The 24,743-nt window shown below is 36.5% G+C and overlaps 1 pseudogene across 1 annotated transcript in view; it reads left to right on the top strand.

Moving 5' to 3' along the window:
* LOC147820493 (vomeronasal type-2 receptor 116-like) overlaps positions 1-24,743 on the top strand; it is a 188,484-nt pseudogene that overhangs the window by 67,987 nt on the left and 95,754 nt on the right. The window lies entirely within an intron of this gene.

Genomic DNA, 24,743 nt, shown 5'->3' on the forward strand with positions numbered 1-24,743 from the left:
ATAATCTTTCAAAACTCAGTGGACCATATATGTGTGGTTCTATTTCTAGATTCTCTGTTTTATTCCAATGATCTATGTCTTTCCTTACACCAACACTCCCTTAATTACTGTAGCTTTAGAAGAAGTCTTAAAATTAGATACTAAACGTCTTCCAACACTTTTTTTGTGTTTTTTTTTAAACTTTTCTAGGTCCTCTGTACTCCTACATAACTTTTAAATTTCAATATCCAATTCTTCATTTATAGCAAGTATGCATTGACCTGAATTTTTATATATACTTTGTGTTTTCTAATCCTGCTAAATTCAAATACAAGTTCTACGGTCTCCTAGAGATTTCGTAGTGTTCTCTCTGTAGATGATCATTTTATCTACATATAAAGATTTTGTATCTACCTTGCCAATCCCATCTAATTGTGTCATTTTATTGCCAGACTATTTTGGTTTAGGCCTATGTTTCAAAGTTTAATGGACAGATGAAGAGTAGGCATATCTGTCCCTGTTCCCCACCTTAGGGATAAAGCATTATATCTTCTCCATTCATATAAGGCATTTTTGCTGGAGGTGTGGAGTACATGTCTTCAGTCTGTTGAGAAGGTTCTGTTCTACTTCTAGTCTCCTGATAGCTTTTACAATGAACAGCTGTAGAATTTAGCCCAATACTTTTTCTCCAACTAGTGACAGGATCATATGGCTTTTTCCTTTCCTCTGTTAAAATGATGACTTCTGGGGATTGATCTTCCAATGCTGAACCAACACTGCCATCCCTATAATGAAAACACTTTGTACATACTACCAGATCTGACTTCCAATAGTTTGTTTTGTTAAACAAATTTCTATGTATGTTCATACTTTTTTCTTCTATTATCTTTATCCAGTTTTAGGATTAGCACAATGTTGATTTCCTAAAATGAAGGGAGAAGTGTTCCTTCTTTTCTCTGCTTTAAATGTTTGATATAATTTATCAGTTAAAATGTATACGAGCCTGTTGTTGTCATATAGGTAGGTTTTCAACCTAGGAATATAGTTTCTTGAATAGGTGCTATTCAAATTTTATATTTCCTCCAGAGTTAGTTTCATTAATTTGACTTCCAAGGTACTTCTTAGAAGTTGTCAAATTTATTTCAAAGCAGATTTTTGAAATATGCTTTCTATATCCTTTTAAATTCTGTAAAATCTGTGGTAGTGTCTTCTAGATCTTGATATTGTCATTTTAAAAATGTACAATTGATATCATGTAATAGGGAGTAAAATTCTAAAGAGCAGGGGAAGTGCGAGTGGTAGGGGAAAAGAAAGAAGGGAAAATAAAAATATGAAAAAAGGAAAAAAGTGGAAACAAAGCCTGTGCAAATAGGGACTGTGGAAGAGGTGAAGGGAGGGCAGGGGAAGGAGAAAAAAATAAGAAAGAAGATATTCATGTAAATGGTACAAGATCCCAATGATGTATATAACTGTATTTTATACCTAAAATGTACCAATAAACTTAACGGGGAAAAATAAATAAATAATTAGATTATACAAGAAATCTATACTACAAAGCTACTTTGATAAAAACAGCATGGTACTGACAAAGAAACAGACCTGAGTACTGGTGGAACAAATTAGAAGTGCAGAAACAACTCCAGACACAGTCATCTCATCTTCAATAAAGGAGCCAAACACCCTCACTGGAGCAATGATAGCCTCTTTAATAAGTGGTGCAGGATAAATTGCGTTTCAACTTACCAAAGATTAAAACTAGACTGATATCTCTCACAATGCACTAAACTAAAATCGAAATGGATGAAGGATCTAAATACTGAAATATAAATGCTGAATTGCCTGGATCAGAGGTTAGGTAGAACTCTTGAAGACATTGGTGTAGGAAAAGATTTTATGAACAAAACCTCAGTTGCCCATGAACAAGCACAAACAACAAGTGGGACCTCTTCTTGTTAAAAAGCTTCTGCACAGCAGGAGAAACCACCAACAGTGTGAAGAGACATCCCACAATGTGGGAAAAAATGTTCACTTGCTCTCCCTCAGACAAAGGTCTACTATCCTGAATCTATAAAGAACTTAAAAAAATCAGACCTCCAAAATTTAAAGACCCAATCCAAAAATGGGCATCAGAAATGAACAGACACTTCTCAGACAAAGAGGTAGAAATGACAAATAAGCATATGAAAAAGTGGTCAACATCACTGGTCATTCAAGTGATGAAAATGAAAACAATGCTGTGATTCCATCTCCAGAAAGAATGGCTGCCATCATGAAATCAACCAATAACAGATGCTGATGGGGCTGTGGGGAAAGAGGCACCCTGCTCCACTGCTGGTGAGAGTGTACACTGGTGCAACCACTGTGGAAATCAGTATGGAAATACCTCAAAGGACTAGGCCTGGAAGTCCCATTTGACCCAGCTATTCCCCTGCTGAGTATCTTCCCCAAAGAATTAAAAGAATCATACTACAGTGATATATGTGTATCCATGTTCATAGCGCCACAATTTGTAATAACTAATACTTGGAGGCAGCCCTAATGCCCATCAACTAGAGACCAGATAAAGAAAACATGTTTTTTTAAAAAAATAAAATGGAGTCCTACTTAGCCATAAAAAATGAGAAATTAGAGACATTTATAGCTAAATGGATGCACATTGAGGTGCTACTCTTAAGTAACATAAACAGGACACACATGCTTAAATACTGAATAGTTTCTCTAGTGAAACTGAATTTATAAATAAGGACTAAAAGGTATAATAGATAATGTGAAATAGGAAGAAAAGGGGCAAAGGGGAAGAGGAAGGTGAAGGGGAAGTGTGAGGGTAGGGGAAAGGAAAGAAGGGAATGGAATTAATATGAGAAAGTGAAAAAATGGAAACAAAGTCTTTGTAAATAGGGAGGGATGGAGGCCTTGAAAGAAAGGCAGGGGAAGGGGGAAAATAAGAACCAAGAGAGACTATGTAAAGGTGCAAATTTCCAATGATGAATGTCATTATATTTTATACCTAAAATATACCAATGAAGTAAAATTTAAAAAAACTAATGTTGCACATGGCCTTCATGAACTCTAAATTTTAATAAATTACTTTTAGTTAAATACACACTCTAATGTGACATCATTGACCAGAAATATCGCACAAGTATGCACTGCCCTAATCAGTGGCTAAAAGTTTATAAAATTTTAAGAAACTTATGAATTTTTTATTTTGTTCAGGCTTACTTTTTTGAAATCCATTCACCACCCAAATATATGAGATGATCTGTTTTGATATTTTCATTTTATTTTTATTCTGTGGTGATCTATTGAAACTCCCTGTTTTTCTAATTTTAAGCTTTTTCTTTAATCGTGACAGATTTAGCACCAATGTGAAGACAAAGCCAAGATTTGAGTACCACCCTCCTTATCTGTAGTTATAGATTTTTCATCAATCCTTCTGGATATATGAATTGCAATTTCCATACCTCAGGTACAGGAAAAACACTGCTCCATTATTTGATCAGATCTTACTATGAATTAACTGGTAAACAATTCAGAAAGCAAAAAGTAGATTAAGTCATGTGAAAGCACCTTGGAAATTTCACTATGTATGATATTGGGGCAAGAGTTACCCACCTCATATTATGGCTTTTTAATATTTTACTTAGAATAAAATTTATACAATAGTGGGCTTCATTTTTGGTATATTTGTACATGCATGTAACATACTTTGATCATTTTTAAAACTTTTAAATTGAGAAAAATAGTGTTTTTCATTGTAATTTATCAATAATTTTATCTGCACCTGTACAAATGAACACATAAACTGATATCCACTTGCGATCAATTTCACCACAATATTTCCATACAAATTTTCGGTGGTCTTTCTTAAATCAGGGTACAAACACATTGCTTTAGATACATGGTATTTAATAAAAGTCCTTCATAGCTGAATTTTTGATATTTGAGTTATTGTGCATGACATTTGAGTTATTATTATTTCATTAGTGTCTTTATGACATGTGATCGAAATATCAAAATACTGCTGCTGGTTGCTGTCCAACTGAAAGGCAGGATCATGAACACAATGTGGTGTGTCCTCATCTACCTCATTTACAGGATCTGGAACAGTGCAAATTCTGGGTCTTCCCCAAAGTCAAATTGAACATGAAGAGAGCTCAGCACCCATGCAGGATCTCTCTCACTATTTATGTAAAGCTGCTGAGTTCTGTGCCTATGTGAGCTCCCTCCCAACATCCTCCACACATACCAAATTCCACCCAGAAGGGTCCCCTTACTCTGCTGAGCCTTAAGTGCCACTCAATTTGTAGGCTGGATAGAGATTCATTGTATGGCACAGACAGAGAATTTGATGCAGTTGGAAATCCAGAGAGGAACAGTGTGGTCAGGTTTAGCACAGTGCACTCACACAGAGTGGTGGAAAAAGAGAATATGTAAGCAGTTGCAGGGATTATTGAAGAGGGAAGGGAACAGATATTGAGGAAGCCCCTCTAGAGATCAGGGGAAGACTGGGTGCTGCTAGACTGAAGTCTCAGTGGTCCATCAACATCCCTGAGGCTCTTCACTCCCTAGTAGGCAAGAAAAGTACCTGGAGGGAAATCAGGTCAAGCACTGGTGGACACACACAACCTCCTGGTCCTAACCACAGAGGACAGGAGCTCAGCACCCCACAAGTGCAACTACACAAAGTCTCTGCATTCTTGAATTGAGGGAGTAGAGCACATCAGCCAAATTCTGAGTACAGGGTAACTAGGACTGAACGGATTTTATACATTTGTGAGGTGTTTTGTATGTGAATTTTTTCTCCTATCATCTGAAATTGCTTTTTGAAAGACCTGAAGGGATGTTGTATGCTAGGAATTTCATAGGAATCTTGGCTATGACTCTTACAAATCTTCATCAGGTTTTCCATTCTCATGGGTTGTTGCATAAATTTAACTACATTATTTAGTTTTATAATAAATTGGTACCAATCTTTCTGTGCCCTCCACAGTGTTGTTTCAACACCCTCTTCCTTTTCTTTTAACTTACTTCCCCTCTCAGACACAATAAAATGCCCCACACTATCCCTTTTTTTTTTCTTTCACCAATAGTGACAGCATAAAGAATTTTTACTTTTTTCTTTCTCTTTATTCACTATTTCCTATTCTATTGTTTTTAGTAAGAGCAACAGGGTCAGCTATGTCCTAGTAATAGTGTAGAACTAAGAGTTTATCCTTTTATTTCCACAGTTTCTTACCTAGGCATGCTAAGTTCTACTAGGCAAAGAGTTGTAGAGTGAGCCAAATTAGTTTTCTGATTTATAAATCAGACACAACCTCCCTGTACCTTCCAACATGCTCCATTTAAACTCCTTTCTCCATCCTTTATGCTTTCTTTGCATTGGCACCATCTCAAATGCCTCCTCTCTCTTTGTCTCTGTCTCTCTCTTCTCTTTCTCTCTCCTATTGTGTGACACAAATACTATTTTAAAGTAGTACTTTTAATAATTTTACTTTACTTATTTTTATTTTTTGTTTTTTCTTTTCCTTAACTCTTAGAATATGTAGGTGAGTGGGGAGAAAAGATTCAATTATTGCTTTACTTTCTATAGTATGTTGTGGGGTATTTTTAGTACTCGGAATCAAACCCAAGGCCTTATACTTTCAAGACAGGTGCAATGCCACTGAGCTAAATCCCTGACATCATTCTATAGTATGTTTGAGAGTTATGTCAAATTAATCCTCAATAAAATTTGTATATGGAGAATTCAAACACAAGCTCTCTTGGTAGACATACTTGATTCCAATATTCTTGCACCTTCTTTCAAACTCTTCTCGGTATGGTGGAAACAATTTTAGAGTAAGAGAAAAGGATCCCCACCATGGGGAAAAAGACAAATATAACAACAGCAAAATATGTGACAATGTTTTTGATTAATGTATCAGAAAAGGAAAGTGTAAGGAGTTGAGAAGGGTGATAGAAGAAATTATCAATTTTGACATCCTTGAAGCAAGCAAGTTGTAAGGCAAGGAAATTATGCACTTGGGAAGCCAAAAAGGTAAAAAAGGTACCACACAGAGGTGAGGATTCATAATGACTACATAATACAGGTGGTGGCAGATGGCCACAAAAAGATCATAGGCCATCATAATCAGAAGCACATAATCCATACTCATGAAAATGATATAGAAATTCATCTGCATCAAGCAGACCATATAGGCGATGACCCTGCTGTAAATGTGGATGTGCGCAATCATCTTTGGGACTGCAGTGGACAGAAAACATGTCAGGCAAATGAGAGGTTGGAGAGGAAGAAGTACATGGAGGTGTGCAGGTGGGAGTCATAGCTACAACCAGGATGATGAGCAGGTGTCTGAGCACTGTGACCAGTATATGGACAGGAAGAGTCTAAATAGGATGGGCTGCAGATTAGGACATTTTGAGAAGCCCAGGAGATGGAATTCAGAGACACTTGTGAAATTGTATGTTTCCATGTTATTTGAGCAACCATTATGAAAAGAAATTTCATTGGATATATGAAACAGGCAATCTAGATTCCATATTTTGAATTGAAGGAGACACAGGTAAACTTCTTACATTTGTAGGCTAAAACTTTCAGCCATATTTCTGTTCTGAAAACCCTATTCCTCGAGGGTTTTTTCATTATTTGGTTTCTTGATATCCATCTATATCTATACCCTTCTACTTTACAGAACTTGCACTGAATTTTGTTAGGAGACCAAGACCATAACACCAGTAATATACAGCTAACTCTTAAGAAAAAGAATAGAAATTTATTTCATCCCACTGAAAAATGTTAATATTGAAAGTTTTTAAAAACAATAAAAGATACTTTATCTTATTCTCATAATATAGTACCAATTCCCCTGACTTATAGTATCTACAAATACTATAAGATCTAGGACTGAAGTATCTGAAAATTAACTTAAATATTTAGTAATCTGAACATATTTTCTTGAGCCAGTTACCTTACACACATTTTTCATCTTTCCTCATTTTTCTGGCTTCCCTCTTTAAAGGCTGTATGAGCTCACTTAGCCTTTCATAAGTTATTTAATATGTAAGTCATATTATTTTTTTCTGATGAACTCAAATTTGTATAAAGCAAATTCAAATACATGCACATCATCTGAGGTTACATATGACCATGAAAATGACATTCAAGAACCTCTGTTTCTGTCAATAATTAATTAGTGATAATAACCATATTTGAGCTTTCAAATGTTACACAGGATTATTTTAATCACCTCATATATTATCAGTAAAATATGTGTTTTGTAAGACAGCCCTTTCCTCTTTCTCTTGATTTTATATTTGATAGAACAGGATAATTTTCTTCTGTTTTGGGGGATTGAAACATTGTTCAGCCCAGTTCAAGACATTAAATATAAGAGAAATTCCAAACCCAGGCTGAATCTCAGCTGCCCTAAATCTAAATGTTAGATTTTCACATAAGTTTTTCCAGAGACATGAATTGCATTTATCTTATTGAAGAGAATTTCTTCTATATGAAAAAAATTTGTTCACATAATTTTGTTAGTCCACACTGTTTTAATTGGAAAGAAGGTAAACATGCCTGAAACTCACATGCGAAATAAAAAGCACATGAACTATCATAAAACTGTATGTGTAATTGAAACACACCTCATGTAATTTCCTACATTTTTAAAATAGGTATAAAATATCTACCTTATATGATTACTGCAAGAAAATGGTTTGAAAATCATTTATTTAGAATCAATGTTGGATCTAATTCAGTAATAATAAATATCTAAGGCTATTTTGAAATATCCAGATGCCCTATGCATTTATTTAATCATAATCTAATTTAATCAGCATATCAAAATATCTGTATTTCAGGGTTTTTTTCCCCTTTCTCACAAAAGAGGAAACACAGTCTGAAAATATTTCATGGAATTTATAGAATTCTCTACAACTATTATCTTTCTAAATATCAATATATAAATAATAGTATATCAGAACAAATATTTTTCCTTAATTATATTTTTACATTTTAGGTATACAATATGATGACATTAATCATTGGGAATTTGTACCTTTACATAATATATCTTGGTTATTATTTTTCTCCATTCCCCCACCCTCCCTTCAACCCCTCCACTCCTCCCTATTTACAAAGACTTTGTTTCCACTTTTTCATTTTCTTGAATTTATTCCTTTCCCTACTTTTCTTTCCACTATACCTCCCACTTACCCTTCCTCTTTAGACCTTTTCTTCCTATTTAAAATGATCTATTATACCTTTTGATTCTTATTTTCACCCTCACTTTTTCACAGCAGAGGAACTATTTGGTATTTGGACGTCTGTGGCCTATTTATTTTACTTAAGGGTATCACTTCAGTATGCATACATTTAGCTATAAATGTCTGTAATGTTTCTTTCTTTATGGCTGAGTAGTAGTCTAAGAAAAAATAATATATTTTCTTTATCCAGTCTCCCTTTGATGGGCAATTGGCCTGTTTACAAGTTTTAACTGTTACAAATTGTACTACTATGAACCTGGGTGCCCATATATCACTGTGGTATGATGCTAATTTTTTTATTAAATTCTTCTATTGGCACATTATAGGTATACAACACAATTACATTTTTCATTGGGAATTGTACCTTTACATAAGGCATCTTGGTTCTTATTTTTTCCCCATTCCTAGCCCTCCCTTCATGCCCTTCACCCTTCCCTATTTATAAAGACTTTATTTCCATTTTTTCCATTTCTCAGCATTTTTCCTTTCCCTTCTTTCCTTTCTTCTACCCCTCCCACTACGCATATGCCTTTGGACCTTTTTTTGCTATTTTACATTACCGATTATTCATTCTAATCATTGGTACATTTTAGATATACAATATAATGACATTCATCATTGGAAATTTGCACCTTCACATAGTCACTCTTGGTTCTTATTTTTCACCCTTGCCCAACCCTCCCTTCAACCCCTCCAGTCCTCACTATTTACGAAGATTTTGTTCTTATTCTTCCATTTTCTCATATTAATCCCATTCCCTGCTAACCTTTCCCCTAGTGCTCCCACTTCCATCCGCTTTGCCCCTTTTCTTCCTATTTCACATTAACTATTATACATTTAGTCCTTATTTACACTTTCAGTTTTTCACACTAGAGAAACTATTTGGTATTTATTCGTGTGTGTCCTATTTATTTTACTTAAGAGTATTGCCTCAATGTACATCCACTTAGCTATAAATGTTTCTAATTTCTCATTTTTTATGGGTGAGTACTCCATTTTATAAAAAAACACATTTTCTTGATCTAGTCTCCAATTGATGGGCATTTGGGCTGTTTCCAAGTTTTAGCTATTAAAATTGTGCTGCTATGAACATGGCTGCACATATATCACTGTGGTATGATTTTTGTAATTCTTTGGGGAAGATCCCCAGCAGTGGAATAGCGGGGTCAAATTTGACTTCCAGTCCCAGTTCTTTGAGGTATCTCCATACTGATTTCCACAGTGCTTGCATCAGTCTACACTCCCACCAGCAGTGGAGCAGGGTTCCTCTTTCCCCACAGCCCTGCCAACATGTGTTATTGATTGATTTCATGATAGCAGCCATTCTTTCTGGAGTGAAGTGGAATCTCAGCATTGTTTTCATTTGCATCACTTCAATGACCAGTGATGTTGAACATTTTTTCTTGTATTTATTTGCTATTTCTACTTCTTTGTCTGAGAAATGTCTGTTCATTTCAAATGCCCATTTTTGGATTGGGTCTTTAAATTTGGGAGGTCTGATCTTTTTAAGTTCTTTATAGATTCGAGATAGTAGACCTTTGTCTGAGGAAGAGCAGGTGAAGATGTTTTCCCACATTGTGAGTTGTCTCTTCACACTGCTGGTGGTTTCTCTTGCTGTGCAGAAGCTTTTTAATGAGAAGAGATCCCACTTGTTGATTGTTTTGTGCTAGTTAACGGGCAACTGAGGTTTTGTTCATAAAATCTTTTCCTACACCGATGTCTTCAAGGGTTCTACCTAACCTCTGTTCCAACTGGTTCAGAGTTTCTATTTTAATATTTAGATCTTTAATCCATTTTAATTTTAGTTTAGTGCATGGTGAGATACACAGGTCTAGTTTTAATCTTTGGCAAGTTGAAACCCAGTTTTCCAGCACCATTTATTAAAGAGGCTATCTTTCCTCCAGTGAGGGTGTTTGGCCCCTTTATCGAAGATGAGATGGCCGAGTGTGTCTTGCGTTGTTTCTGAATCTTCTAATCTGTTCCACTGATCCTCAAGTCTGTCTCTTTGACAGTACCATGCTGTTTTTATCACAGTAGCTTTGTAGTATAGTTTCAGGTTGGGGATTGTGATACCCCCTGCCTTGTCTCTGTTACCTAGAATTGCTTTTGCTATTCTAGGTCTCTTGTTCCAAATGAATTTTTGGATTGTTTTCTCAAGGTCCATGAAGTATGCTACTAGGATCTCAATTGGAATTGCATTAAATCTATATAGCAGTTTTTGAAGTATGGCCATTTTCACTATATTGATCCTTCCTACCCAGACGCAGGGAATGTCTGTCCATTTTCTGATATCATCTTCAATCTCTCTTTTTAGAGTGCCATAGTTTTCAGAGAAGAGGTCTTTGATTTCTTTCATTAGGGTGATTCCTAGGTATTTCAGTTTTTGGATGCTATTGTGAAAGGAATTATTTGCCCTATTTCTCTCCCACTGAGTCTATCATTGGTGTAGAGGAAACCTATTGATTTTTGTGTGTTGACCTTATAACCAGCTACTTGACTGAATTTGGTTATTAAGTCTAGAAGACTTTTGGTGCAGTTCTTGGGGTCTTCTATATAGAGTATCATGTCATCTGCAAATAATGACAATTTGACTTCTTCATTACCTATCTTTATTCCTTTTATTTCTTTCTCTTGTCTAATTGCCATGGCTATGTTTCCAGAACTATATTGAACAAGAGTGGTGATAGTGGGCATCCTTGTCTTGTTTCTGATTTTAGTGTGAAGGGTTTCAATTTTTGACCATTTAGTATGATATTGGCTCTTGGCTTTTCATAGATGGCTTCTATCAGTTTGAGGTAGAGACCATCTATTCCAATTTTTGTAGGGTTTTTATCATAAATGCATGTTGGATTTTGTCAAATACTTTTTGTGCATCTATGGAGATAATCGTGTGGTTTTTGTCCTTGGCTCTATTGATATAGTGTATTACATTGATTGATTTGCATATGTTGAACCATCCCTGCATCCCTGGGATGAATCCAACTTGATTAGAGTGTATGATCTTCTTGATGATCTTTTGCATTCTGTTTGTCAGTATCTTATTATGGATTTTTTCATCTGTGTTCATTAGTGAGATTGGCCTATTGTGCTCCTTTTCAGTTGGGTCTTTCTCTGCTTTGGGGATCAAGGTGATGCTTACTTCCAGGAATGAATTTGGACTATTGCTTCTCTTTCAATTCCGTTGAAGAGTTTAAACAGTAGTGGCAGCAGTTCCTCTCTAAATGTCTTGTAGAATTCAGCAGTGAAGCCATGAGGGCCTGGGCTTTTCTTAGTTGATAAGATTTAATTACATTTTCAATTTCTTTGGTTGATATTGGGTTGTTTAGAGGTTTTAGGTCTTCTTTGTTCAACTTAGATAATTCATATGTATCTAGAATCTGTCCATTTCTTCTGTGTTTTCCATCTTTTGCCGTATAGGTTGTGGAAATAGGTATTGATGATCCTCTGGATTTCTGCTGGGTCTGTTGTAATTTCACCCTTTTCATTCCTAATTGCATGTATTTAGGCCTTTTCTTTCCTTTTTCTGATAAGTTTGGCTAAGGTTTTGTTAATTTTGTTGATTCTTTTGAAGAATCAACTCTTGGCTTCATTTATTTTTTGTATCATTCTCTTAGTCTCCATTGCATTGATTTGTGCTCTGATCTTTATAATTTCCTCCCTTGTATGAGCTTTGGGGTTGTCCTGCTCTTCTTTTTCGAGAATCTTGAGGTTCAGCATCAGGTTGTTTAATTGGGCTCATTCTGTTTTTCTAATATGCGTATTCACTGCTATGAATTTGCGTCGTAAGACTGCTTTCATTGTGTCCCATAGATGCTAATATGTTGTGTTGTCATTGCCATTGAATTGAAGAAACTGTCTTTAATTCCCTGTATGACCATTGCTTATTGAAAAGTGTGTTGTTCAATTTCCATATGTTTATGAAATTTTTCCAGTTTCTTTTGCTATGGACCTCCAATTTCATCGCTGTATTGTCTGATAATATACAGGGGGTAACTTCAATTCCTTTGCACTTACTTAAACATGTTCTATGTGTGAGTATGTGGTGTGTTTTGGAGAATGACCCATGTGCAGCTGAGAAAAAACTGTATTCTGATTTTGTGGGGTGGAAGACTCTGTAAACATATGTTAAGTTCATTTGTTCAAGAGTTTGAGTTCTAGCATTTCATTACTTATTTTTAGTCTAGTTGATCTATCTATTTGTGACAGTGGGGTGTTGAGGTCCCCCACTACAATTGTATTAGTGAATATGTGACTTTTCATGCCTGTTAGTATTTGTTTTATGTAGTTGGGTGCACTAGTGTTTGGTGCATAGATATTTAAGATTGTCATCTCTTCCTCTTGGATTCTTCCCTTTACAAGGATGTAGTGTCCTTCTTTATCTCTCTTAATCAGTGTTGGTTTGAAATCTACTTGATCTGCAAAGGGGAAAGCTAATCCTGCTTTTTTTCGTGTTCCCATAGCATGGAGTATTGTTTTCCACCCTTTAACTTTCAGTCTATGAGTTTCCTTTTGAATTAAGTGTGTTTCTTGTACGCAGAATATTGTTGGATTTTTCTTCTTGACCCATTCTGCCAGTCTATTTCTTTTGATTGGTGAATTGAGACCATTAACATTGATGGTTATAACTGAAATGTATTGACTTTTCATTGCCATGACCTTTTCTTTTTGTTGGTTTCTCCCCCTTGACATTTAATTTCTTGTCATGCCAGATGGGTTCATTCTGCTTTGCTTCCTGGGGTTGTGATCCTCAATGTCTGTTCCTAGCATATTGTGTAAAATTCTTTGGAGTGCTGGTTTGGTATTCATGAAGTTCCTAAGGTGCTCTTTGCCATGAAACTATCTTATTTCTCCATCCATTTTAAAGATAGTTTTTCAGGGTACATCAGTCTGTTTTGGAGGCTGTTTTCTTTTAGGGCTTGGAATGTGTCACTCCAAGCTCTTCTTGCCTTGATGGTTTTTGTTGAGAAGTCTGCTGTGATTCTGATGGGCTTTCCTTTGTATGTGATTTGTTTCTTTTCTCTGACTGCTTGGAGAACTTTGTTCTTCTGTTGTGTTTCTGGAATCTTAACAATTTTATGCCTATGTGTAGATTTTTTTTGATCAAGGCTCTTTGGAGTCCTATATGCCTCACTTATCTGTATGTCAAGCTCTTTTCCCCTACTTGGGAAGTTTTCTGACATTATTTCTGTGAAGAGATTTTTTATGTCATCTGCGCTCTCTCCTGTTTCTTCATTGAGCCCAATCAGTCTTATGTTATTCTTCTTGGCATCATCTAGCAGCTGCTGGATTGATTTCTCATGTTCCCTTATAATTTTGAAGCAATTTTTCTTTTCCTGGTCACTATTTGCAGTCTTATCTTCTATATCTGAAATTCTGTCCTCACATTGGCTCATTCTGCTGTGTAGACTTTCAAAGGTGTTTTTCATCTCCTGGAAATCTATTTGCATCTGTTTTATGGATTCCATTTGTTTCTTATGTTGGGATTCCATCACATTCCTCAGCTCCTCTCTAGATTTATTAATCATGTCTTGCACTAGGGGCACAATTTCTCCTGTTATCTGAGAAGTTATTTCTGATTTCATTTTTTCCAGATCCCCTTTTGTTGCCAGTTCATTGGGTCCAGGTGGTTGAGTATCAGAATGTTTCATCTCATTTCCCTTTTGGGCTGCTGTAGTTGATCTTGAAGTCTGGTTTTGAGACTTATTTACGTGTTTTCTCATTTTTGACTTGGGTGGCAGTCTCTTAGCACCTGGACAGATTACCTCTTCTGAGCTGCAAGAGGTGGGACAGTGGGCAGGAACAGCAGTAGGGATGGTGACCCACAAGCCCTTTCCTGTGGGCTGGGAGCAGTGGGAGGGATGATGCCTTGAAATCCCCTTCCTCTGGACCAGGAACAGTGGAATGGTGGCTCAGGAGCCCGTACCTCTGGACCAGGAGCAGTGGGAGGGATGGCGGCCCGGAAGCCTCTTCCTCTGGGCCAGGAGCAGTGGGACAGAAGGTGGCCCAAAAGCCCTTTCCTCTGGGCTGGGGGCAGCAGGATAGATGGTGACCGGGAAGCCCCTTCCTCTTTACCAGGAGCAGTGGGATTGTGGCTCAGAAGCTCCTACCTCTAGGCCGGGAGCAGCAGGACTCAGTACCTTGGTCTGGTGGTCTGGTGTCCTCTGCCTCTTTGTAGTTTGGAACCAGGTGGCTGCCTGTGTGCAATGGGGTGATTCAGCATCTTCCACATGACTCAGGACCTCTGTAGGGCATGCAAAGACCTGCCTGTCTGCAGCGGGCTGACTCGGCATGTTCCATGCCACTCGGGACCTCAGTAGGGCATGCACAGACCTGCTGGTCTGCAGTGGGGTGATTTCAATTTTGAGATCTTGATTTCTGTGCAAGATTCTGCTCTCCTGCATATCTGTCTTCCAAAGACAATAACTGTCTTTATTTCCATGATGATAATGATTTATGCTTCTGTAAAGTGTTCCTAAATAACTTACCCCAAAATTACCATGAATTCCCTTAAATAGTGTACAGCACAATACCTATTGCCCCTGAAATATCCCAGTTGACATTGACTATGTGCTTTTGTCTTCCTATCATGTACATACATCTATTTCTAACATTTTAATTGATATGCTTTGCTGTCTAGTAGAAACATTATTTAACTTAGAGTTTATTGTTATGACAATCCTTTCAAAATTCTTCTACTTCACAAAAGTCCAAGTTGTTAAATAATATGTGGATAAAGGCTGGTTGTTTGACTTCTCACAACTGATCCATGTGTAATATTACTATAAGCCACCTATATTTATTTATTTTTGCTTAAATTCTTTTGTTGGCCCATTTTAGTTATACTATTATGTTTACAATTATCATTTGGTGCTTGTACCTGTACATGATGTATCTTGGTTATTATTTTTGCACCATTACCTGTGTACCCTTCACCCCCTCCTATATTTACTTTCAAAATGAAAATGAGTTATTCTCATATATTTTGCCTTTTTCTTAGCATGTATGATCAAAATATCAGTGAGATCCATGTGGTAATAAATCTTCCAAGATAACTAATCAAGGCTTTTAATATTTGATTTGTACTACTATTTCCTTTTGACTCAAGAAACAGTGCCTTGGGATGGGAGTCAGGAAATGAACATTTCAGTCTTGTATATTTACCTACCATATATAAAACGTGTGTTGATTTCTCCACCCACCTCTCTGTGTTCACACTGCCTAATGGAAACAGAAAATATAATATTCAGCCTCAGACAACATGTGACAGTAAGTAACTTTGGAATCTAATACATATTTCACTGTTAGATTGTTTTTAAATAAAGAATTCAGTTATTCAGGAAATCTTAATTCCCCTGATGAATAAAATTGTCAGATTGTTCTGGAATCTTGTAATGTTATAAAGGTCTAAGTTTATCTCACCACACACAATCAGTTTTGCTGCTCTTCTCTCTTTGTACTTCTTTTGCTTCTCTTATAATCATGAAAATCTTCCCATGGTCTTTGAATGATTTAAAGCTATAATGCTTTTGTTGGTATTATTCCCACGTGTTCAAGACCTAGAAACAAAACCTATTTTATTTCCCTCTAGTCTGTAAGACATTCCTGCAAAGGTAAAATTAGGTAGGAAAACACCAAGTTTTTGAAGTTGCAATGGTGGCCCTGATTTGGGAATGAATAAAGCAACCATGTAATATTAACACAGATTTTTATTTTTTATACCTTCTCTGGAACAAACACACTATAGTCTCTGAGTAATCAAAAGGAAAGTCATTGATTCTCCAAATACACACCACATACATACCTACGGGCAAAATTAATATACAACATTACAGAACTAAGAAAACAGTAACTTCAACTCACAAGACATTTTAGTTGAACACAGAGATTACTCTTCTTGTTAATAACTATCTAACTAAATGGTCAAAAACTGAAATCCTTCACACTAAAATCAGGAACAAGACAAGGTTGTCCACTATCCCCACTGTTGTTCAATATAGTTCTGGAAACATTAGCCATGACAATTAGACAAGAGAAATAAATAAAAGGAATAAAGATAGGTAAGGAAGAAGTCAAATTGTCATTATTTGCAGATGACATGATACTCTATATAGAAGACCCCAAGAACTCCACCAAAAGTCTTCTAGACTTAATAACCAAATTAAGTCCAGTAGCTGGTTATAAGGTTAACACAAAAATCAATAGGTTTCCTCTACACCAATGACAGACTCACTGAGAGAGAAATAGGGCAAATAATTCCTTTCACAGTAGCATCCAAAAACTGAAATACCTAGGAATCATCCTAACGAAAGAAATCAAAGACCTCTTCTTTTAAAACTATGGCACTCTGAAAAGAGAAATTGAAGACGATATCAGAACATGGACAGACATCCCCTCCTCCAGGGTAGGAAGGATTAATACAGTGAAAATGGCCATACTTCCAAAACTGCTATATAGATTTAATGCAATTCCAAATGAGATCCCAGCAGCATACTTCATGGACCTTGAGAAAGCAATCCAAAAATTCATTTGGAACAATAAGAGACCCAGAATAGCAAAAGCAATTCTAGCTAACAGAGACATGGCAGGGGGTATCACAATCCCCAACCTGCAACTATACTACAAAGTTACTGTGATAAAAACAGCATGGTACTGTCAAAGAAACAGACTTGAGGATTAGTGGAACAGATTAGAAGATGCAGAAACAACGCCAGACACACTCAGCCATCTCATCTTCAATAAAGGAGCCAAACACCCTCACTGGAGGAAAGATAGCCTCTTTAATAAATGGTGCTGGAAAACTGGGTTTCAACTTGCCAAAGATTAAAACTAGACCTGTGTATCTCACCATGCACTAAACTAAAATCAAAATGGATTAAAGATCTAAATATTAAAATAGAAACTCTGAACCAGTTGGAACAGAGGTTAGGTAGAACCCTTGAAGACATCGGTGTAGGAAAAGATTTTATGAACAAAACCTCAGTTGCCCGTTAACTAGCACAAAACAATCAACAAGTGGGATCTCTTCTCATTAAAAAGCTTCTGCACAGCAAGAGAAACCACCAGCAGTGTGAAGAGACAACTCACAATGTGGGAAAACATCTTCACCTGCTCTTCCTCAGACAAAGGTCTACTATCTCGAATCTATAAAGAACTTAAAAAGATCAGACCTCCCAAATTTAAAGACCCAATCCAAAAATGTGCATTTGAAACGAACAGACATTTCTCAGACAAAGAAATAGAAATAGCAAATAAATACAAGAAAAAATGTTCAACATCACTGGTCATTGAAGTGATGCAAATGAAAACAATGCTCAGATTCCACTTCACTCCAGAAAGAATGGCTGCTATCATGAAATCAACCAATAACAAATGCTGGCAGGGCTGTGGGGAAAGAGGAACCCTGCTCCACTGCTGGTGGGAGTGTAGACTGATGCAAGCACTGTGGAAATCAGTATGGAGATACCTCAAAGAACTGGGACTGGAAATCCCATTTGACCCCGCTATTCCACTGCTGGGGATCTTCCCCAAAGAATTAAAAGAATCATACCGCAGTGATATATGTGCGCCCATGTTCATAGCACCACAGTTTGTAATAGCTAAAACTTGGAAACAGCCCAGATGCCCATCAACTGGAGACTGGATCAAGAAAATGTGGTTTCTTTTATAAAGTGGAGTACTACTCACCCATAAAAAATGAGAAATTAGAAACATTTATAGCTAAGTGGATGCACATTGAGGTGATACTCTTAAGTGAAATAAATAGGCACACCTGAATAAAGCCTGAATAGTTTCTCTAGTGTGAGAAACTGAAAGTGTAAATAAGGACTAAATGTATAATAGTTAATGTGAAATAGGAAGAAAAGGGGCAAAGGGGAAGGAAGTGGGAGGGCTAGGGGAAATGATAGAAGGGAATGGTCTTAATATGAGAAAATGGCAAAATAGGAACAAAATCTTTGTAAATAGTGAGGACTGGAGGGGTTGAAGGGAGGGCTGGGCAAGGGTGAAAAATAACCAAGAGAGACTATGTAAAGGTGCAGATTTCCAATGATGAATGTCATTATATTGTATACCTAAAATGTACCAATGATTAGAATGAATAATCGAAGATGTAATATAGGAAGAGAAGGTCCAAAGGGGTAGGGGTAGTGGGAGGGGCAGGGGAAAGGAAAGAAGGGAAAGATAAAATGCTGAGAAATGGAAAAAATGGAAATAAAGTCTTTATAAATAGGGAAGGGTGGAGGGCATGAAGGGAGGGCTAGGAATGGGGAAAAAATAAGAACCAAGATGCATTATGTAAAGGTACAATTCTCAATGAGAAATGTAATTGTGTTGTATACCTACAATGTACCAATAAAAGAATTTAATAAAAAAAATCTATCTAACATATTTATGCCAATTTTATACTTTTGTCACATTAACTTCATGGAGAGAAACTCTTATCTGTTCAATTGATATTCATTGCTGTTGTCTCAACTAGAAACCAACTTAGATGACAATGCTGAGCCCCAGAGATGCTAACAAACTGCCCTAAGGTAAACAACGTGTAAATGGAGCTTACAGCAGTGAAAAATAAATTGACAATCTCTAGGTATGATGCACTAATCTTTTTCATTGTTTTCCAACCATCTGAAAGGTTCAAACACAGGTACAGAGAGAGGTGGGTGTTTTTGTTTTTTTTGCTACTGGGGATCGATCTTGGGACCTTGCGCTTGCACAGCAGGCACCGGAACTACTGAGCCAAATCCCTGTCCCCAGAGAGAGGTTTTGACTTGTACAGTTTTCAAATTGTTGCAGTGTCCTGAATAGGAAGTAAATAATGACCTGTCTTTAAAGCTCCTTTTCCTATTCAGTGCTATGGTTTTAATATTACATGGTCAGCTGCAAGGATAGTGTGAAGCAGGAAAACATAAAGGTCTGTGCTGTTATCATGAGCTTTCTCTTTCTTTGTTCCATGCTTCTGACCTCAGCCATTCTTCCTATGGTTGACACAGGTTCTGTGTGCAGCTTTATCCTGTGAGCTATCAGGACCCCCAAAGAGGAATACACAGTGAGAAAAGGGTTTCTCCTAGAGTGACAGGGAAGTGAAGTGGGTGATTGAGTTGTCAAGGATACAAACTTCCAGGATTCTCATACCCAGGTTCCCTTTGTGTCTAATCAGACAGCTCAATTCAAACATGGCTTCAGTGTGCAGTGGTATACACCAGACATGTTGGATAAAAATGTCATGGTCATTTCTTCTCCATAAAACAAAATAGTGTGGCATTTATAGCCTGGGGAAAGCTATGTAGATGAATTGACACAACCTACATAGAACACTTGACACTCATAAGTGTATCAATAATGATCAATGAGGTTATGATTATTGTCATGCACATCCACATCCTTAACCTATCTTTCATAATCCTCTTGAAGTTCTCAGGAAATAGTTTGGAGAGGTCCATTTTCTACTGTCTGTCTGGGATATCTGAAAAGAAGAATCAGTGTGGAAGGAAATAAAAAACTTGGATGACATTTCTATAACCCCCACCACAATTATACATGTAAATTCTACAGCCCTCATGGCTAAAATCTCACACTTAGGTATTCTTCCATTTTGCTACCCAGAACTGAATTGTTGTCCTGATGATGAACATTCAATGTGCCTGATAGTCCTTCCTCCATCCTCCATGTCTTTCACCATTTAGTGCTTTGTGCTACTTCTTTGCATGGTACTGAAAGAGAAAATCCATTTACCTTTTCGATTTCCCAATGAAAATCCATGCTCTGGCCTCAGACTATTCTTGCATGCAGTCTCACACAGGAGCTTTCAGACACAGACAACCACAGGAGAAAGTGACACAGGTATGGTAGCTGCCAGAATGGAGCCATCAAAGAACTTCTGGAGGCACAGACTGAATAACTATTTTATTACCTTGGAGCCTCAATGAATAGATCTCATAATTAAGCAAATTGATTCATTGCAAACTCTAAGGGATTTCTAATACTAATAGGAGAAGAAAGGAAAATAAATCTTCACTAATTTGGGGGGTTCTTCCTATAGCAAGAAGGAAGCTTAGTTATATTTTAATTCACTTTGTTTCTTTTCAAGAATTATCTGGGGTTTTATTGTTTCAATTTCTGTTATGGTAAAATTTTTAATTAAATAATTGACAGTATTCACCATTTTCAAGTGCAGATCTCAGTGGCATTAATTCTACTCACATTCTAGCACATCCATCCCCAAAATCCACTTACAGAAATTGTTCATATTCATAAACTAAAACTTTTAACTCATTAAAAGCCTTGATACTTCCCATGATCCAACCCTGGCTACCACTACTTTACTATGATAAATATGTGCTGAAAATTTAAAACTAATATAAAAACAATGTGATCACAGAAGCATAATGTACAGGCATAAGTGTTCAGTGTTCAATTTTGCTGTCTTATTTACTCTATAACTGGATAACACAGGACGTAAGATTATAATTTTCTACTGTGGAGCCTGCTCAGGCTACTTTTAATGTCTCTATTCCTCAGGCTGTAGATGAATGGATTTATCATTGGGGTAACCAAGGTGTAAATTACTGAGGCTACCAAACAATTTGTGTGAGATTGTAATACAGTTGAACCAAAGTACACACCAATGCTTTTTCCATAAAATAAGCCAAGAACTGACAGGTGAGAACACTTTAAACTTCCCTTCTGGTGATGGGATTCTCAGAGTAGAATAAATAATTTTATAGTAAGATAAAAATATCCCTGAGATGGGGAAAAATCCAAATAACACAGCAGCAATATATTTTAAAATATTACTGAAGAAGTTGTCAGAACAGCCAAGGTTAAGTTGAGAAGGGTTAGAGAAGAAATTGAAAATGACCACATCCTTGAAGTAGGTAAATTGTAAGACAATCAAATTGTGGAGCTGAGAGTCCAAGATGCTAAAAAAAAAAAAGATAGCATAACTAAGAAGCCACGATGGCAAGGATTCATAATGATCTGGTACTGCAGGGGGTGACAGATGGCCACAAACCAGTCATAGGCCATCACAGTCAGGAGCATGTCATCCATATATATAAATATACTAAAAAGAGACATCTGTGTGAGGTAGTTCACATAAGAGATTACCCTGCTGTGAGTTTGGATGTCAACAATTATCTCTGGGATTGTGGTGGAGATTGAACAGATGTCAGCCAAGGACAGGTTGCAGAGAATGAAGTGCATCGGGTGTGTAGGAGGTAGTCAGAGCAGATGACCAGGATGATGAGCAGGTTCCCAAGCACTGTGACCAGGTACATGGACAGGAACAGCCCAAAGAGGATGGGTTGCATGTCTGGATCCTCCAAGAAGCCCAGGAGATGGAATTTGGAGACCAGTGTTTGATTTTCTGCCTCTGCATTGCTTGAACAACTTTGGAAGAAAAAGAATTAAGAAATGCACATAAACAAATACACTATATTCTGTATGTATTTTGTATTCATGTATTCAAACACAAATTATTTAAGCTTGGAGCCCAAAATACCTTTATTATTATTTAAACTTGGAGTCCAAAATACTGCTAAGCAGTATTTCTAAATTGTTAAAAACAATTCCCTTGGGAATTTTTCATATTGGTCTTCGTGTTATTCATATCCTTCCATACCCACATACTTTAGAAACACTCTACAGTGTTACAGCCAAAAATATTAGAAACTAAGGAGTCTGTGATCACAGCAAAATGTAGCCTCCTCTTTTAATTAAAATGAAAAGTAAATAATAGCCCGTCCCCTTTCAGAAAAATATTCTAATGGCAATTAAGAAGCATTCAAGCTTATGTTTATCTAAAACCAAGGTACAATATCCCTATACTTAGAATATCTACAACAAGCCCACAAAAATTAGGACTGCTTTATCTGAACACTAAACTTATGGAAGGATCCATTGGTAAATATTGGTATGTGCCTGTTATCACCCATGGATTTTTCATCATTCTTGGGTTCCTGTTTTCTCTTTTTTGTGCAAGTAAGTGTTCACTCAAATTAAGTTTGTCTTTTAAGAAATATTTCATATATAATTTGTATCTTTGGACTTTGTGAAAATTTTATAAACTTTGTTTTTTTGAATGCACATAATCATATCATTAACCACAAATGTGGAATTAGTGTACACTGCACAAATTAACAATTGAAAAGTAATAAAACATATCTAGGCATGGAGGCACATGCATGTAATCCCAGCATTCTGGGAGGCTAAGGCAGGAAGATTGAAAATTTGAACCCAAAATGAGAAACAGTGATTTAACAAAATCCTGTATCAAAATTAAAAAATAAAACAGAACAGGGTATGTAACCTGGGGATCAATCCTCAGTATTTCCCCCAAAGTAGTGAAATGTTTAAAAACACTTTTTCAATTGTTTTCTTTCCTACATGAGTTTATTTTTGTCATGCTCACATATTGTTAAGATTTGTGCTGCTAAGACAGATACGGTTTTTTTTCTTGAAACTATATTTTTAAGTAACTGGGAAATGTTTTCATTGATTTTCTGACCACAGATCATCTCCCTGAAAGTGAAGGACTTTAACACCATGGTCATCTTCAGTGTCCATGTTTGAGACCTGACCTTCCTCCTATCCCTACTTAATAGACTTTCAAGTAAATCTTTCCTGAAACATGAATTATAAGTCTCCTCCATCAGCTTCCTGAAGGGAACTCAAGTTCAATATTTTGTCAGCTCACAATATATAATTTGGAAGCAATGAAAAAGAGGAAAGTACAGGAAATAAACACATTTGGCAGTTTTGTCTATTATAATATGGCGAAAATAACTGTTTACTTATGCAGCTGTTTCAAAGAAACTTTTGAAAACTCCCACTGATGGGTTATAGCAGTTTGGTAGAGAACTTGTCTGCCATGTACAAGACCACAGAATTGACAACACCACACAGGAAAAAAAAAGGAAACAAAAACAAAAATAGTTACATGGATAGACTAGTGCTTTTCAGTTTCATAGATAAATATATCAAATTGGAGACTTTTTAAATATCCACATACTCTGATTAAGTTAAAAAAGTCTTATCAACATATCTGTCAAGAAATGGAGAACATAATTATTAGTGTGTACAATTGCCAAATAGCTCTCTGGAGCCTTGGAATGATGTGAAAGATTAAAATGTGTCTAATATGTCTCAGCTCCAGCAGTAAGACTTGCCTGCCTGCCTACTTCTCTGTGTCTCTTCTGCTTTCTCTGTACTCATGAAAATCTCTGCCAAGGTCTTTGAATAACTAAACATTACCCATGCAGTTAGATGGAATTATAGGGCCCATATGTCCATGATATACACACAAACAAGTGCTATTTTATTGTGCATTTAATGCTATAGAATATCCTTGAAAAGGATGAAAATGCGAAGAGAAAACTATCAAGTGTGTTGGAGCCACATTGGTTATGGCCAGTAGTTGTGAATAAAGGAAGGCTATATTCATGGTTTAATATGCATTATTGCTTTTTCTATTCTTTGCTAAACATGCACTCTGGAAATCAGCTATGAGAGGAAGTCTTTTCTTTCAAAATATATAGCATATATTAAATAACAGGACAAATTAAACTGCAATGGTCCAGAAATACAAAAACAATAATTTCAAATCACAAGATCCTTTAGTTGAATGATGTGAAGATAATTCTTATTGTTGTGAATAACTAAATTCTATTTCCTCTGATTTTATACTCATCACATGTTAATCTCATAGAGAACATTCATTATCTCTTTCATTCATACTCTATGCAGTTGTATAAACTAGAATTCCACTCAGATACAATAATGGGCTTAGAAATCCTAACAACCTTCCCTATGTTCAAGAGATAACCTGGGATCAAAAGAAATAAATTTTTAGCTGGTGGGTAAATTACCCTAAATAAGCAGAGGGACAGTGGTCTTAACTGCAGATACATTTTTAAACTCTTTTAAATTTCCAGAGTATGAAGGAAAGCAAGACCTGACTTTGTCTCCTATTGTGATTGAGTGAGCTGATTCAAAATTTCAAAATGATATGGACAACTGCTAGCATGTTCTGCAGTAGAGAAAATAGTGATCTGTGATGAATTTTCAGTGCCTGCTCTTTCTGTGACCATTAGCTATGAACACGGTCATTCTTCCTGTAGCTAATAGAGCAGCTTCCACACACTGAGATCTGAAAGAACCCCTCCTCATGAGAAAGAAGGTCCCAGTAAGAAAGGGATTTCTTCTGGGAATGACAGGCCTTATTGATAAAGTTTTGCACAACTCTGTGCTCTGATTCAGCTTCCCAAATTGCACGATAGCCCTGATGATGGGAAAGCAATGATCCTGATAGATAGTCCCTCCTCCATCCATCATTTCCCTTAGCACTTACTGCTTTCCACTGCTACTCTGCTGAGTAATAACAAGTCTTCAGATCCCATGTCTTCTTGCTCAAGGAAGACACAGGCTCCGTCCTCATAGTACACATGAATGCAGGCTCAGATAGGAGTCTCCTGATAGACAGTGTTACGGAGGAAGAC

This window comes from Heterocephalus glaber, unplaced genomic scaffold, assembly GCF_053883595.1.
Source record: "Heterocephalus glaber isolate CG9 unplaced genomic scaffold, H.glaber_assembly_v1.0 deba00001868, whole genome shotgun sequence".
NCBI classification, from domain to species: Eukaryota; Metazoa; Chordata; class Mammalia; order Rodentia; family Bathyergidae; genus Heterocephalus; species Heterocephalus glaber.